This window comes from Mustela putorius, unplaced genomic scaffold, assembly GCF_011764305.1.
Source record: "Mustela putorius furo isolate JIRA1106 unplaced genomic scaffold, ASM1176430v1.1 tig00000151_pilon_pilon_pilon, whole genome shotgun sequence".
In the NCBI taxonomy this organism is placed as follows: domain Eukaryota; kingdom Metazoa; phylum Chordata; class Mammalia; order Carnivora; family Mustelidae; genus Mustela; species Mustela putorius.
In genome coordinates this window covers 4,400,578-4,419,390 of record NW_025421296.1, presented here as the reverse complement: position 1 = coordinate 4,419,390, position 18,813 = coordinate 4,400,578, and the positions used below count along the sequence as shown (strand labels likewise).

The following is an 18,813-nucleotide window of genomic DNA, read 5'->3' as shown; positions in this document are numbered from 1 at the left end:
TGTCTGTAGGACTGAAAATGAGTCAGGCATTGTACTAGGCCCTTTCACCTACAGTATCTTATTTAATCACTACATAATTTCATTGAAAAAGGTATTACTATTATTATCCTATTTTTATAGTTGAGAGGGAAGATAACGTACATGAAATAATTATAAAACTGATGAGTTAGATTGAATATGAAATAAGCTAAGAGAAAGAAAGGAGTTCAACAGGGGAAGAACAACTTCTTTAATGAGGGTTGAAGATGTTGGGAAAGAGATTGCAAGCAAGCCTTGACAGACAGCTGTTGCTCTAGAACCTACTCACTGTCCTAGAGCAGCTCAGTTCTCTCTCATTCCTGGAAACCTAGATATCTGTCTTTATCAGCCTCCACACTCCAGCCCCTGTAATTGTAGTCTGTTTTCTATTACCCAGGACTGACTGAAAGATTTTCTGTGTGCACTTAAGAACAAGATTGAAAACCCATACTGAACCTTAAGTTGTTTTTTTTTCTTCTTCCTTAGTACTGGATTGGATCTCATAATAGACTTCATTTTAAGGGAGAGAGAGAGAAAGAAGAACATCAAGATGTGTCCTCTACATTTGTCTACATAACCCATCCCATCCTTGTGGCTGCTGGTGACCCAGGAATGGGTATGTTCGTGCATGGGTGAGGAAAATGAGGTCCAAAGAAAATAGATAACTTACTTAAGCTCAGGAGGCAAGTAAGAGAAAAACTTGCATGCAGACTCAGGTTTGTCTTAGGCCAATGTCTGTGAGCTTTTCATTAAGCTATGTAAAAAACCATTGATGAGGGTCTGGGAACCATACGATGAACCAAACCACTTGCTCCTTACTGCCTGAGAGAGCAAATGTGGAGAAAATGGATGTGAAAACATAGATGGGCCCATGAAAGCCCCTTTCCCAATGATGGTAGAGAAATAAAAGGTTTTATTTGTACTTCAATTAAGTTCTACTGTCATAGAGCATCAGTTCTAATGATAGAGGTTAAGGACCCTGTGGAAATCAGTAGGAAGTATGCTTCTTTCCACAACAAGATGATGGGACTGACTGTTGCAATATGTCAAGGACTTGGAGTTTGAAGACTGAAGCTCACATAGCAGGTGGCATATTTTGGCAAAAAGCAAGAGAACGATGGATATGTCTTTGTGGATATGGAAATGGCAATGTTACCACCTGGTTAACATCCATTTTCCTTTCTTCCTTTCCTCAGCATTGGTTCAGAATGGTGATGGATTTTGCCTCGCTGGATCTGATGGAGACTGAAACTTGTCAGAGCCAATCACAGCCGTCATCTTCCTTGCCTTCCCAGTGTCCACGGCATAAGGGGCAGCCAATGTCAGTTGGATCCATGAGTCAGTTCTGCCAATGGGATCTAAGAAGTCTGTTCAGATTGTTCCTGGGAAGGTTTTCCTTTTCCTACAAAAAGGAACAGACAGAGTTGGCACCACTTTTCACCTCTATTCCTGTTTAGAATGCAGATGTGCCACCATCTTAACTGCAAAAGGACAGAAATGTCCGGCCTGCCATCATGGAACTGCTGGACACACATTGAAACAGCTTGCCTTTTGGATTTTTGTTGTTGTTGTTATTTTGTTTTGTTTGTGAGAAAAACTCAACACTATTTTGTTAAGATACCACATTTCAATTCTTTGTTACTTGCAGCTAAGTATATTCCTAACTGGTAAAAGAGAGATTATACCTATAATATCAACTACAGCCATTTAAATGAACAAGTGATTAAAAGTATTCCATTAGGGAAATAATATTTGTGCTAATCAAAATGATCAGCTCATCCATCCCCAAACCTAAATTCGTTTAATACGGGCCACATAGTAATAAAAATACGATAACTAAATAGAAGTCAGTAGATGCCACATAGGTGAGAGAAAGCTACTTACAATTCTTGGGGAATTTATTTTAAATTTATTTTTTTCTAGTTTTGAAATAAAACATGCTCTAGTTGACACTATTCCTTCTCTCTTCTTTTATCATGGCATTTCATATATATGAAAAATTTTTCACGCTAATTATCTGCAAACAAGAAAGGCACATCATCACAGTGAAATCAACCCTTTCTTGATCCTGCTTAAATTTAAATGTAGCCCAAATGACACCTGACGGAAACATGCAGAGGTCATGCAGTTCTTGCTTATGAGAGACATTAATCAAACAAATGGCATTTGCCTAATTCAGCAATTTTATATCAGAAAATTTATCTTTTAAACCTTATGAAAAAGGAAGATTAAGTGAAAATAGATATAATGCATTCAGCGTTAAAAAAGCAAAACTCTAGAGATCAGGGTTACTAAGTTATTATTTAAAAAAATCTTGCTCTAAGATTGACAGGTCATTTTGAGTTTCCTGCTTTTCTTACACTTATATCTTCAGAAAAAGTCTCTCCTTAGTTGTTTCTACTTCACTTTTTAAGATATCATTTCTAATAGGTTAGTAGTTATGGTTTTTCCTACCAAGTATGGTTTGATACTTCTGAGAACATGAAATCACTTTGATAATTCTAAGAAGACAAATCATTTTGCAGCTTTCAGGGGAAAATGTCTCCAATTTGTTTTTGTTTTTCACTTAGAAAATGAAAAGTTAGTGATTGTGAAAGGCTGCTTTCCCCAACCACCACTGTTGAGGGAATGATTTGTTAGGTTCCCTCTTCAGTAATTTTTATTTTTATCTGTTTCTTTTTCCCTTTTAAATATCTAAATGAAAAAAATAAATGATTTTTATGAGTAAGAAAAAAAGTTATTTTTGTGGAATCCAAAAGGCAGCCCACGTAGCTAGACAAGGAGCCCAAATGTTTTCATACAATTTGAGTTCAGGGCATCTGTGAAGCCCACTTCTCCAAAGAAAAGCTTTCACCTGGGTTGAAATTTTTTATTCAGGCTGTGGATAACGTGTTAAAAAGCCACATTTTTATTCTGTGAGTCCCCTCTTCATGCAAAGTCTTTCGTTGGTCACTATTTAAAAAGGAGAGATAAGCGGATATCATCTAAAATTTTTCCCTTAGAATATTTATTTTTTCAGGAATCATATTGGAGTTCAACAAATTAATAGGCAGAAAAAATTTCCCTAGTTATCCATTCGTACACAGCAGCAGGTGGGTGGGTTCAAGTGCACATCAAACTTGCAGAGAAATCAAGTCAGAAAAGCTCCCTTATTTGGTTAAGTGAATTATCCCTAGGTTCATACATTAAAATGATACAGAGAAGCACTCCTATCTTTGTTAGCCTCAAAAGAGTAAAAAATAGTTTTCCTTATAAAACACGTTTGACACTTCCCACAAAGTCTTCGAGTCCCCACAGTGAGGTACTCACAGGGGGTTCACGGAGAATGAGATAACATAATTAAGTCTTAGGGAAGTGGGGTCATTTAAAACTCATATAGGATGAACAAATAGAGGTTGGGGTTCGAACCAAAGGAAAACTCTTGATTCTTTTCATTTAACTCCTTATTAAACCACAAAGGACTTTAATTCTCACTTTTGTGTATCCTGTGGCCTAAACAAAGAGATGGTAGCAGTTTTCAGAAAGATAAAAGTATGTGTGTGTGTGTGTTCATATGTGTGTGCACATCCAGATATATGCACGTGTGTCTGTGTGTGGTGGTGAGGGCTGCTATCATTGTCCACTCACTCCAGACTAAGGTCTTTTTCTCTATTTAAATGTGCTGGAGGTTAAATGCATGGTTTAATAATATCGAAGCCATTTCTATACTATATATCTCCCTGGATTAGTTCTGACAGTCAAATATGAAAATTATTAAATAGGCAAATAGACTACAGACCTTTTTTTAAAAAATATATATATATCTATTTAATACATAATATATATTAAATTTTATTTTTATATATTTATATATAATAAATAAAATTAAGAATGTCCTGATTACCCAAAGAACCAATTGGGGGGTTTAAAAAAAAAAAAAAAAAGGAGTCTTAAATATGGTCCTGAACTGAAGTGTTTGACAACTCATTTTAACTATCTTTCAGATAAAGAATAAATTCAAAGATTCAGTCACTTGTGCTTACGGAAGAACATATGGCATGTTCAGTTGGAGGACAGAGTAACCCTCAACATCCCAGCCAAATTTTAGTTAGAGTTATTATAGCCTCTTTATCTTACGGCTCCCTGTAGTCTTCACTTCCCAAGAGACAGGGCTGCATGAAGAGATGATTGTGCGTGAAGTGGTTTGTGATCTTCCTAAGGGAAAGACTTGATAAAACGTGGGCTCTTCTTAGGATCCAGCAGATGTGCAGACTCCAGCGAAGGCCCTGCTCTCTCGAAGCAGACAGCCATGAATCATGCACTGTCATTGCAGCGCGCCGGCTGGCCAGCAGGGTGGGCTCTCAGGAAGAAGGCAGTATCTGGAGAGGCTCACCATCCTTCCAGTCTCTCCAGGCCTTTTTTTTTTTTTTCCCCTCCTTTTTTTCCCCCCTTAAGTCAGGCATGGAGGTTAGTTCTACAATGAGCTTGGCGTTGGGGCTGGAGCTGAGGGGGAATTGTCCTAATCCAGGTGTCTCTACTTCTTCTTACTCACCCCAAATGCAAATACTAGGGTTGAGAGAAAAAAGTACAACCCTGATTTTGACTTGGGAAGCAGCATCTCCCTCACCGATTGGCTGAGACGCAGGGAAGTGACTCAGACCAGAACTGAGAGTCATCCTTAGGAGCAAAGGAATTCTAGCCCGGAAACAAAGACCAGCAACAGGGCAGCCTCTCACTGAGGGCTGGGCTGAGAAACCACTTCATAGAAAAGGGGAAGGAAGAGGCATGCCATCTGCCTCAGGGGCACACTGGGCTTTTCTTCCCTTCCAGGTAGAAGGGAGTCAGCTGTCCTCCATGATATGGTTTCCTTTAGGAATGAGAGCTACCTGCCAGATTCAGGAAGTGACTCAGCTTTTAGAAGGCTCCTTCGAGGTTATTCTCTATGTGTATGTCCACACCCAGCATGGAAATGTCAAGCCCCTGCCTGTGCTGGGCCAGACTCTGTGATGGAGGTGAGAGCCCACACTGAGCTCCCCTCATGGAGCTTCCAACCCTGGCTGAGTAAGCAGAGGCACAGGGAGGGCACGACCAGTGGAAGCCCCACTGGGGTGCTATACTTGAAGCTATACTTGAAGGGTCCTCCAAGGAGGGTGTCTCACAGACCCTCACAGCACTGTGTAAACATCATTTTGGTCTCTTGCAGAGTCCCAGGCTTGCTGTTTGCGTTTCTGAGAGCTGGCTGGAGCTTGGCTACAACGGGCACATCTGCCGCATTGCAGGAAGAGCTTGAGATTTTTTTAAAGCTGTTTCTTTAGGAAGATCACAGTCCTTGACTTCTGATTTCCACATAGGCTTGCAGGGCTGGCAGCAAAATCCTCCCAATGCGTCAGCAAGCAGCCAGGAAATGAGATGCCCCACTCCTCCCCGGCATAGGAGCAATAATGCATTGCGAGTTTTGGTTATAAAAAATAAAAGGAAGAAATCAAGATGATGCTGTAGATAATGTGATGTTCTACCATTTGAATGAGATTTGAAATATTCCTCGGGCCCAACTACAGAGTAGTGTGACTCCCTAAAAGCTCAGATTCACACAACCCACGATGGGAACACAGTCGTGAAATTCCAGTGTGTGGTTTTTTATTTGTTTGTTTGTTTTTTTAAATGTAATGAAATTTTATTAACATTTATCAGAGTCTTTAGTTTTATTGATGTTTGGGATTGAATTCTGGAGAAAGTTCTCATATTGGAGGTTGCCGTTACGGCTTTATCAGCTAATACTGCATGTGTATGTGTGCGCGCGCATGTTTTAATATATGTGATAGCAGTAATGAAAAAGAGGAATGGAATGTTAATACACACCAGCTCCCAAGAGAGCAAGGAAGCACGGCAAATATACACAGTGGCATCAAAGCAACATTTCTTTTGAACTAAATAATGCAAATTAGGTTTACCTCTATCCATCTCCCTTTTCATTGGAATATATTTTCAAAGAAATGAAATACGGGTTGTCCTTGTTTTCTTAGTAAAAACTAGGCCTCACTAAACAAAACCAAGTTTTTGAGGCTGTCAACACTTCTTACAAATGATGACATTTTTTGTAAGCATGTTAAATTAGAATGGAGAAGATCCTGGCTAATTTGGATAGCTCGAGCTTCTGAGGGCTCGCATTGCGTGCTTTCTTCTTTGCTGTGGAAGCAAATTCATATTGACTGTCTTCCCCCCTTTTTCATTTAGTTTTCATCATCACATCAGCTGTGGGCCCCCGCACTCACCCTCACTTTCGCTTTGTTGTGTTGTTTCCTGCAGGTTTGGCTTATTTTCCCTCCCCTTCTCTTGTCTTCCTGTACGTATGCTCTGCGAGTTTATTTTCCATTTGGAATCTATTTTATCCCTGCTACGGGAGTATCGATCCTCTGTCATATAGACCACCTGCCTCCCGGTGTCCCCTCTTGACTGTCACACGGGTTATTATTGCATGTAGGTCACTTTTGATTATTCCAATGTTGGCTGTGGTTTTCCCAGCTGATGCCATATAGCCTTCCCATATATCATCAAGAGCATCCAGAAGGCCCCCTGGCCTTTTGCTTTGGCCAGATAATTCACTCAGAGATGGGGAAGGAAAAACAAAAAGCAGCCACATTTTCTTATTCATGGAAACATCACTTTTTGGTTGAGGATGAGGAATAGAAAAGAGCATAACAAGTAAACAGAGCTCTTGAACATTACCAAAGAGAGAGCAAAAGCCTATATATTTCAGGCTTTGACATCCACACAGCCATTTGTGTGGACATGCCCATAGCGAGGGATTTGATGGATAGCACTCCACTCCCCCACTCCCTTGCACGCTGTTGAAGAACTGGGCTGCGATCGTTCTTCTCTCAGGTCGAGAGGCCAGGCAACCACAAGCATCATTAAAAATGTAGGGTTATTTCAGGAAGGTGTAAAGTATGCTAAATCCCATGAAATATATTTTTAGACAGATCTAATCTGGAGAATGATGCCTTTGATTAAGGAAACTTGGTAAAAATCATCTTGCTACTCAGAAAAAATCATTTTAGGTAAAATAAATCAAGAGCACAGATATTTAATGGGTTTAATTAGTCACTTTGAAGTCGTGGGAGTAGCTATACCAGTGTACCTTCCCGAGTATAGAGGGCGCGAGACATTCTGTCCTTCTTCGTGTCCACTTTCTTTTCAAGGAAGCTAGTATCTATGCTTGTGTGCCAGGCAGCTCCTGACATAATAAGGGAGGATGAGCGAGAGATGTATACTTGTCCATTCCTCGTTGGGCTCCTTGGACCAAGTTTCCTCTTCTCCTAAAGGCAAAGTGAATGTATCTTTGTATCACAAAACATCCCTCCCACTCCTGCCCAAGAGCTCATCATATATTACAGAGAGCGGCAACCTTATCTCTGCAGAGATACCTGTGTCTCCTTCCACGCTATAGCCTTGAGAGACAAGGATTCGGGCAGAGTGTGTTTTATGCTTTCCTATTATCTGCCTCTTGTTCTCTCACATATGATCAAATGGTGTTGAGCTGCCAACCCACAAAACTTTGGCCATTCCCTGGCCAGGGAAGTGTGTAATATGAAAGATGAAAGCTGATAAGAAGAAGGGTAGGGAAACAAGGAACATCTTTCCTTCAGCTATCCTGGGCAGATCATCACATGCTGATCTGAAGTTCAGCACACCTATTTCTTGTTTGTTTGTTTGTTTGTTTGTTTAGAGGGGCAGAGGGAGAGAGAATCTCAAGTAGACTCTGCGCTCAGTGTGGAGCTCTCTATGAGGCTGGATCCCACAAGCCTGAGATCATGAGCCCAACCGAAATCAAGTCAAACATTTAACAACTGAGCCACCCAGGTTTCCCTCAAGATGCCTACTTGCTTTATGGCTGCCTGTTCAGGGAGGACCATGACATTGGCTTCTTCATTTCAGGCTTTCTGGAAGGTGAGAATTATATACTTTAATGTGTATGTGTTTTTTTAGTTAGGAGGTTTGGGGACAATGCAGGTAGAATAAAACTTTCTTGAAAAAATTAATGATAACAACAAAAGTTTCGAGTAGGAATAGATCAGATACTGTGCCTTTAAGAGTCTCACAAATGTTTGCATTGAAAATAAAAGCCTTTGAAACCACAGGTTTTATTCGAGTTTATGGAAAGTGTTGATCCAAACTGGTATCTTCTTGATAATTCTCAGACATGAAAAATCGTTTTAAAGCTCAAGTTAAATGGTTTGTATATAATACACTGTCCCTTGAATAACTCTGCTTGAATTAATTTCAACCAAGAACATTGCCTGTTATAAACAGAACTGATGTTTTCAATACCAAAATTCTCTCAGAAATATAGGTCTTTTGATAAAGCAAGAAATGACATGTCATTTCCTCTTTTAAAGGCTTACATAAATCCCACTTTGTTATTCTGTGGATTTTCTCTTTGTCTAACACACTTGTAGAAGCTTAGGCAATACCTACAGCCATGGAGCATAATGATTGCAGTCAAGTGCCTAATAGATGTTTTCCTTTGTTCTGGTTTCAAACTAAGTCTCTGCCGTGGTCCATGTCTTGTATTTAAATCACCGACTTAGTAGCCACCATTGGGGAGAAGCAAAAGACAAAACACTGTGAAACTTGAAGCTGAAGAGATAAAGTCTTAGTGGGAAGTCTTTGACGTGTCTTAAGTGGAGAAGTGATGTGAACAGATGTGATTTGGGGGAAGATAAGATTAGTTGCAGAATAGAGATTTCAGCTGGAGGGGTGGGGACCAGCTTAGGGTCTGGAGAAGTGGCGAGGAAAACCTTGGAGAGCCTGACTGGAGAAGGAGTAAGAGAAATGTCAGATGTGGGGGGCAGGGGTAGCCAGGTTGAGAAATTAAGGACTGGAGTAGAACTTGCTAACTGATTGGGGGAAGGAAAGGATAAGATTCAAAGATAAGGTACATGTTCTTGCATATGTAACAGATAGTCATTTATTGGGAAAACCTAACAGGAGATGACACATTTAGGTTGAGATAATGTGGACCTCAAAATACAGACAACTAAATTTATTAAGATGTTTGGGGTGCAGATAATAGAATAGAATAGAATCAAGCACTTGGAAACCTCAAGTATTTGTGGGCATAAAGAAGGTGAGGACTTTCATGGAGGGTCCCTATTATCGTGAGACGAGAAGGTGGCCCAGGATAAAATGAGAGGAACAGCGCACTGAGAAGACGGGATCAAGGAGAACAGAACCCCAGAGATGAGGATGTTTTATGAAGGAGGAAGTAGTTGATAGTAAATTCTATGGGGAAGATGAAGATGGAATGGAATCTATTTGATTTCTTTGTGAGAGAAAATAGGTTCATGCAAGCGGGGAGGTTGGGGGGTAGGAAGATGAAAATCACCTTGGCACTGGGTAGAAGGTGAGGAGCATAGACAAATTTTTCATAATTTTGACAGCTGAAGCAAAGGCAGTGAATTCCTTAAGCAAGAATTTTAACCCTGCCACATATGAAAACTTCATTTAGGTACAGTGATCCTAACAAGTTTTATTTTTAACTTTGACTTGACTTATGACAATGGCAGAAGGCCCAGCTCAAAGAAATAAAACCCGTTGTACAAGTACTATCAGAAAAGAAGGGCCAAGTCAGGTGAAACCGCTATCGTATGACTGTGAGTATTTGCCTTTGTCTCCGTATGTGTTTTGGTTTGCGGCCATTAATAGCTTAGATTCCATGAAGCAGTGGCAAAGGGGAGTGTGTCAGAGCAGCAGGCCAAAATTAAATTACAGCAACCTCGCACTTTGCATTAAAACCTTCACTCGGAGATGGAGGCTGGTAATCACATCCAGATTTTCCTTAAAGACAATGGCCCTCCATGCAACTGGCCACACTCAGTTAATTCATGCTGTCAGCTGCCTTTATTGGCTGTGGGGAATGCAGTATTGATTCTTGAACTCAGCAGCAGCACAAAGAGCCACTAGTGCATGGTCAAAATGCTGCAATAAAGGGCTGGCAGCTTGAGAAAAGCAGCCATTCCATCGCACAAACAAGGTCAATTAGAGGACAGTGCAGTGTAATATAAATAGCATTAGCATCCCTCTTCAACTCCGATGATATCACGCTGGCAGGATGACAGTAAGGAAAATAAGGTTTAATGCCGAATAAATATAAAGGCATTTAGTGTAATTTAATTTCAAGCTCTCTATCATTTTAAAAGTGCTATGAGTAGCAAAATATTTAGTTTCATCATGGGTAGGAATTTATGTCTACAACACCGATTTTTTGATAAAACTTTGTGTGGACTAGCCAATTAGTCATGTATGGTAAAACTGATGCTATTAATGCTATTGGGAAGTAAACTATTTCTCAGGCCCAGTTTCAATGCAGTGTGCCTACCTGTTATTTATTATCTTTTTTAGTATTAGAATTTCAAAATCTCTAGAGTATCATGAAGTAGGAACACAAGATATCTTGGTATTTTAGTTTAAAAGATATAGCAAATTGCTTTTTTTTTCTTTTCTTTCTTTCTTTCTTTTTTTTTTTTTAAGTTGCTGGAAATTACTAGGACCTTTTGTTTAAATACTTGCATTCATTACTTTTATTTGTGGGAGAATTTTTCCTACCTTCTTTGTCAGTTCAAAATTAATTACAAATGTAAAACGCATCATGCTGTTAACACATACTCTATGCGGGAAACAAATTATACTCTCAAAATAGATAATGGACAGCTTGGAGAGGTAATTGATAAACCTACACTGCCTACAATAACTGAATAGATTTTAGAAAAATATATAATTGTAAGGAATGGAAAGACTGTGTTTGAATTCTCCTAGTAATGAGTGTGCCCAGGGTTGACTAGCAGCAACTCATTAAAGTGAATAAAAGAGTTTAAAGAAAGTTTGAAACCATGGGGCCTTTGAAATGTCCATTAACCTCTGAGAGCATATATAGTCTCTCCGGCTGATGTTGTCCAGTACTTTGGTCAAAACTAGTTTCTAAAAGATGAATGTACCAAATAGTCTAATGTATTTCCAACAAACTAGCTGTGTTCATTGTGAGTTGAACACAAGAGTTCCACGTTGCTTTCATTAACTCCCTTGAGTAAATTAGTTAATATATCCCCCCCTTTTTTTTCAATCCCATAGGCCCTCCTCCATCAGCTTAAAGATAATATGTATTACCTCCTAAAAGAGATGGTGGGAGACCAAATACCCACATTTCTACAGAGCTTAGTCTTGAAGGATTACCCAATCTTCAAAACCATCGACTATTAGAATTTTAGGTTCTAAAGGGAAAGATGTTAGGAGGTGATTAAATCCTACTTTCTGCTGTTTATCTGGGAAAAGACAGAGGTCAAATAAGTTAAGCCATATGCACAATCTCATAGAGCTAGTCAATGGCAAAACTTAAACTTTCCTCTATTTTCTGATTGTTAATTGTCCATGATTCTTTTCATTACAATGTGATATTTAAAAAGAAACATATCTACTAACTTAGATATAACTATATAACTAAGATAATAATATTTGAAGGGAAGTTTTTAAAAATAGACATTGATTTTTGTGGAAAGCAAAAGTCCTCCATTTTCCTATCTCTCAAAAACCATTTATATTTTTCCCAATTTCTCCTACATATATTATTCTTATCTCTCTATCTATACCCTTGTATAGCAACTTGACTTTTTTTTTTTTTTAAATGATATGCTATAGACAACTTTCTGGACAGTACTTATAAGTCTAGTATCCATCCTTTCTGATGGACGGATGGCATTCCAGCTTGTACTTATAGCCTGACTTAATTATTAAATCTCCTTTTGTGCAGCATTTTGGTTTTTTCTAATTACAATTAATATGTGCTGAATATACTTATAAACATTGTTTCCTGCACTTGTTAAGCTATTTCTGTAGGATACATTTCTCAAAAATGGAATTAACCAGCAGGATAAATGAATTTTTTAAACAAACCCTTTATTTTGAAGTTATTTTAGAGTTACAGACAAGTTGAAAAGTTAATATATCCCTCACCCGGTTTCCTCTAAAATTAATATCTTATATTATCATGATAACATCATAAACTGTGTTTAGGTATGAAAACTGAGAAACCAATATTGGTACATTACTATTCACTGGACTCCATATTTCAGTAGGATATTTTCACTAATGCATTTCATTGGATTGTTCCAGAATCTAATCCAGAGTAATCGCACTCAGTCAGCATGTTTCTTCTTTCTTCAGGGCTGTGAATATTTTCACTCCTCACTTGTTTCCCATCACCCTGGCAGTTCTGAAGAGTACTGGACAGGTATTTTGTAGGACGGATTGATTGATATTAGCACTTAAAATTTAATAGCTATTGCCAATTAACTTCCAGAATGTTTTAATAGGGGGCTAGGAGGCGCCTGGATGGCTCAGTGGGTTAAGCTTCTGCCTTCGGTTCAGGTCATGATCCCAGGATCCTGGGATCGAGCCTTGCATCAGGCTCCCTGCTCAGCAGAGAACTTGCTTCCCTTCCTCTCTCTGCCTGCCTCTCTGCCTACTTGTGATCTCTCTCTTTCTGTCAAATAAATAAATAAAGTCTTAAAAAAAAAGAAAAAGAATGTTTTAATAGTCTATAATACTAGTGAATGTTAGTGAGTATTTTTTCTAATAACCTTGACATTAGTGCTTGTTAAACTTTGTCTACCTGGCTGAGGATAAATGGAATTGTTTCATGGATTTAACTGATTTGTGTATGGAGAATACTTTTGGAGACTTTTTATTTGTTTCTCATTTCTCGGAGTTGATCGCTCATGTCCGTGGTCCATTTTTCTACTAAGATGTTGGACTTTTCTGATAAATTTGTTGAATTTTTCACATAGCACAGATCTTGGCCTTATGATTGTTGCAATAAATCTTTTCTAAAAATTTTTTAAAAGATTTATTTATTTAGCTAGTTAGTTTTTGACAGAGAGAAAGAGATGCAGCAAAGGGAAAGGGAGAAGCAGACTCTCCACTAAGCAAGGAGCCGGATGTGGGGATTCCATTGATCTTAGGATGCTGGGGTCATGACCTGAGCAGAAGCAGAAGGCAGCTGCTTAACTGACTGAGCCACCTAGGGGCCCTGAATTGCTCCAACAAATCTTGACAAATACTTAGTTTGTTTTTGTTTTGTTTTTAGTTTTTAAATTTTTTTTTTTTTTTGCTATAGAGAAGTTGTAAATTATTTTCTCTATAGTTCTGAATATTTTGTTATGTCTAAATATAGTACTTTTTTAACCCCTAGATTACATAATGTTTATGAATTTGTTTCTTGTATATTTTGGCCTCATATTTTACATATCTATCTTTGACACATCTGGATTTATTCTGATCTGAGGAGTGATGTAGGGATCTGGTTGAATTGTGTTTGCTCTTATGCCTTTTATTGATTCGGCAAAATGGAACTGACAACATCTGAGAGAGAAGTAGTCCTCATTCTCACTTCCAAACACAGTAAAGCTTCATCTGAAGAAGAGTATGAGAAATGATATTTCACTGTACACCTACATGCTACCTTAAAAATTCTTTATTGTCTTTATTTTGCTTAATCTCTCAACTGTATCTAATACTTGCTCACTTCTTGTTTGGACTTTCTATTTTTCTAAAGATTTTTTAAAAATTTATTTATTTGACAGAGAGAGAGAGAGTGCACACAAGGAGGGGAGAGGCAGGCAGAGGAAGAGAGAGAAGCAGGCTCTCCGCTGAGCAGGAAGCCCAGTGTGGGACTTAATCCCAGGACCCTGGGATCATGACTTGAGCCAAAGGCAGATGCTTAACTGACTGAGCCACCCAGGTGCACCTTGTTTGGGCTTTCTGATGCCACACTATATCTCTTTCTTTTCTCCTTCTTGATCTCCCTCATGCTTCACTTATGCTCTATTTCTTGAGTGTCAGTGTTCCTGTCATTTGTGTTCTGTACTACTCATCATTTTATGTATATACACCATGAGTATATATGTGTGTGTGTGTTTCTGTGTACACATATACATACATATATATATATATATATATACACACACACGCACACACGTATATAGTTATCTCTTGCCATAACCCAGAAACTATTCTAAGCAATTAAATATAATCACTTACATCATCCTCATAATACTCTTATGACATTGGTACTATCATTATCATCTTTTTCTATATGTGAGAAAACTAGAAAGATTCAGACACTTTCTCAAGTTAATCTAAATTCTTAAAAATGGAAATAGAGCTCAAAAGCTCATGCTACTCATCAACGTGCTGAAGGGCCCCTCAGCACTATGTGGCTGCTATTGGTTAAGAGAATTATCTTCTACTCCCATCAGGTATGTTGGTGTCCTTATTCACTCAAGCGAAGAACCTGATTCATTCTCTACCTTACCTTCCAGGTATAATGTAGAAGAACCCAGTATTGTAGATTTTACTTCCTGTATGTTTTTAACCCAACTTTTCTCCTCCAAGCCTACAGCTGCTATCCTAGATTTGGTCTTCATTATCCTTTGTGTGGGCCACTGCAGTAAATTCCTAACTGTAGTGCCAAATTTGTTTAGATTGATTACCAGTCATTTATCAAAAAGACAACTTAAACTATGACATTCCTCTGAATGAGCTTCTCAGCAGCAGCTCTCTGCCTATTTTGGTGTGAGTTCAAAACGAGGTTCTCCATGCCCTGATGCTCACTCCCTGACCCTGTTGCTTTCCACTCTCTGCCCCACTCTCATTCCCAGCATTCCACTCCAGACTGTTCTACTTGGCTTGCGGTCCTCACTGTCTAAGTCTCTCCTCATATGATACCTCCTACAGGCAGTCATTGCTCTAGCCTTTTGCTCCCAGGATGGCTGGAGCAGGTAAACTTTCTCTATCATAACACTTGATTTCTCATGGTACTGAAGTCATCTGCCTATCTGTCTGTCTCACTGAGCTCACAGGGTTGAGTCTTTTTTGTCTTTACTTTCTTAGCACCCAGGTACCTGTTACAGTATAGGACACTTGCTAAATGTTTGCTAACCTTAATTCTGGAGGCAATTTTAGAATATTCTTAGTATTACGCCTGCCTTATAGTCACATCAGAGAAAATCTTTTGAGCTCTTGAACTACTTTAAGCAGACATTCAAGTCACTGAAGGAATAATTGTACACAAGTCAACTATGGAAATCATTGCTTTCAAACAGCAAGTAAAGAAACGTTTCCCGGATGGATAGATGCTATGTTATTATAGTGTTTGGTACATGTAATTAGCGAGCTACTCTTATAGACATTCCTTGACTTGCTATTAAATTTGTGTTCTGAATCTCCATTTCTATTAAAATGTAACTGCAGCTGATCTACATCCCACACCCACAACATTAAGGGCAATGTAGAAACCACTATCTCTAAAGACCCAGTGTTGGGTCATTCTGACATGGGCTTGCAATGGTAACAGGAATTTGAGGGGTGGGGCCTTAAGGCTGCATGTGAGGAGAAGTCAGGATGATGGAGAGTAGACATTAATAGAAGAACAAAAACCATTTATTTAGCATCCTTTATGTGCCAGGCACTATATTATCTCATTTAAATTTTAGAAGAATGTGGTTAATACTCCTCCCCAAATCATCTTCTTAATTTAAATTTATAGACATGATATTTGCCTTGAAATTCTGTTTCCTGATAAGGAGAACAGCATAAAAAGGGAATTCAAACATCTTCCGTACCTTTCATCAAGTATACCTTAAGTAGTTAGTCCCAGCTTTTCCTTTTTGGGTATGGACTATATTCATTGAAACTTAGAAAAACCTCCCCTCCCCTTGACACAATGGTCTCAGGAGACTTAGAGACCTCAGGAGTAGAAATTCCTTCTATAAGCCTTGGGAGTTCAAATCTTTCAAAAACACAAACATCTCAAGGGCCAATTGGGCCACTTTGAAATTTCTTCACATCTACAATTTTTTTTTTTTTTTTTTTTTTTTTTGGTAAAGAGGAACAGAATGTTCTAAGACATGCAGGGATATCTGTGATTATCCCTGCCACTATTTATACCTTCTTTGGATTTTTTCTATCAGTTATGTTTAGTGTTTATTTTGCTCTCCTCAGTCTTCTTATAGAACACCAATGTGTTGATTTTTGGTGTTTCTTAGGATTCTTCCCTGAGGAAGCTGGGTGAATAAAGTAGGGCATGTGTTCTTTCTACTTCCTAGAGGATTGTAAATTCTAGCTAAGGCAATGAAATGAAATCACATTTAAATAGAGATGGAAGAGATATAGAAATTCACTTAGTGGACACAGAAGATTCCACTATATGATGAGGCTGTTGATAATTACATTTTCACAGACACATTGCCACTGATTTAAGCAAAATACATTGGATTGATGTTGAGTCAAGTATCACAGGCTTTCTGTCTGACTTTCCTTCCCTTCAAGGTTGTCTCACACCAGCATTCCAAGATTTTGAGCTAAGTTATACAAAAATGCATAAAACTAGCTCATTGCAGAGCAGAGATGGAAGATTCAAGATATTTTAGATATGTATAGGGCAAGAAGAAGGGAGTGATCTGAAGCAGGTCCTTGAGAACAGAGAGAGTCCAGGCAAAAGGATAACAATGCTGAACTGAAGAACTTGAGTTGGTGGATTCTCCGTCTCTCTTCCTCTTGCCATTCTTCCTGGGAGATCGACGCTCTAGACTCTCTGCAATGGATTGCCTGGAGACTAGTTTAAGCAAGGCAAACCTTATGGAGAGCCCATATTTTAGGATCTCCTTCCTTATTTCCACCATGAAAATGTTATTTTGTTAAATGTCTGCTATTTAGTATTAAAATTCCCCTTTAAAATAGATGCCCCTGAAAGTGTGTGAATTTGTGTGTGTGTGTGTGTGTTTATTGCTTGCATATTCATTTGATCTTCTTTGTCTTTCCTTTTTTGTTGTTGTTGCTCTTGGTTATTTTAAATGTTGTCATTAGCTCTATATTTTATTGTACGCCTACCTTAAGGCCCTTAAATAAAGGTATCTTTTATTAAGCTATAAAAGTCATTTTAATTATGCACACTTCTCTTAATTATGTCTGTATAGGTAGACACATGTTTGTATCTTAAAAAAAAAAAAACAACCCTTAACTGTTTTCTCAGGAGCAATCAAACATAAAAAATTAATGAGAGTACATATTGTTTTATTCTAGAGGTTTTTGGAATTTGGAATTTGCTTGAAAATGGGAATGAAATGCCATGTTTCTATATGCATTGCCTCTCAGTGTATTTTGCTTAAATATCAGTGGCAATGTGTCTGTGAAAATGTAATTATCAACAGCCTCATCACATAGTGGAATCTTCTCAGTGTCCACTAAGTGAATTTCTATATCTCTTCCATCTCTATTTAAATGTGATTTAATTTTATTTCCTTAGCTAGAAACACTGACAAAGTTTAAAGAAAAAAAAAAAGGAAGGAAAGAAGGAAAGACAGGAAGACAAGGCTGTGTACATCTTAAGCCAAGATATTCTCTGGTTCTTTTGATTACTCTATATAATTAGACAATACCAATAAATTAAAATAGAAATAAGTTCATTATAGTTAAATTATTTTTCATCATAGAAATGCTAGCTAAAAGGATATCTGGGATACAGAAAACTGAAAGTATTGTTCAACATGTACTGAGGTCTTATCATGTATCAGTCATTGTCAAATATTGAGTATACAAAGGCGGTAGGGACTTTGTCCTTGAAGAATGCCCACTTACTAGGGAGAACAGAGGAACACAACACTCTGAAACAAAGTAATTCCTGTAACTGAAGCTTCAAAATGTTGCCTGAGAAATGAATGATTGATACACTGTTGGGGGCTTGTACAATGAATAAGAAGCAGAATTTGGAAAGTTAAGAGGAAAACTGGTGCATTTCCTAGTGAAGACTGGAAAGGTGCTCGGGGGACAAGTGTGACTGTTACAGAATGGTATGAGTTGTATCATAAAATTGGTAGTCTATTGTGTATGAATTTTCCACTTGTAATAAAGCTTCCAATATCTATATTGTTACATGTAACACTAATTCCTTTTTTGTTTATTATTTATATAGCTGGGGACTAATCCATCGTATGGATATACCAGAATTGCAAGTGCATTCACTAGGTAATGGACAACTGTCAAGCCCTTTTGTGGACATATGTTTTCATTTTTCTTCTTTAAATTTCTAGCAGTGGAGTTTCTGAGTTAAATGCTAAGTGTAGGTTTAACTCTAAAAAATTGCCAAACATATTTCTAAAGAAGCTATAGCATTTTTTATTTCCACCAGCAACATATGAGACTTTTAGTTGTTCCATGTGATATTTAATTTTATGTGTTAACTTGACCGGGCTAAGGGATGTCCAGATAGCTGGTAAACTATTATTCATATAAGTCTATGAGAGTGTTTCTGGAAGAGATTAACATTTGAATCAGTAGACTAAGTAAAGAAAATCACCCTCATCAAGGCTGATAATTATTATCCATTGAGGACCTGAATAGAGAAAGGAAGGAAAGAGCAAATTTACTCTCTATTTGAGTTGGGACACCCACTTTCTTCTGCCCTCAAGTATCAGTGCTCTTGGTTCTTAGGCCTTCAGAGTTGGACCAGAACTACACCACAGCTTTGCTGGGCCTCCAGCTTGCAGATAGCAGATTGTGGAATTTATCCTGCATAATTTAGAGGACCAAAGACAAATAATGTCTCTTCCTATGTATCTACATGTAACTTCTTTATTTTTCTCTGGAGAACTCTGATATATTCCTCATCCTTTCCAATACTTGGTATTGTCAATCTTAAATTTTAGCTGTTATAATGAGTATGCAGTGGTATCTTATTATGGGCTTGAATTTGCACTTCTCTAATTA

The 18,813-nt window shown here is 38.1% G+C and overlaps 1 long non-coding RNA gene across 1 annotated transcript in view; it reads left to right on the top strand.

Annotated features, from left to right (window-relative positions):
* Window positions 1–1,955, top strand: part of LOC101686351 — a 31,483-nt gene extending 29,528 nt beyond the window's left edge. The window contains exons 3-4 of the long non-coding RNA XR_200853.2: window positions 505–634; window positions 1,215–1,955. This is a non-coding gene — a long non-coding RNA (uncharacterized LOC101686351). The remainder of the gene's footprint in view (window positions 1–504; window positions 635–1,214) is intronic.
* Window positions 1,956–18,813: the final 16,858 nt, after the last annotated feature.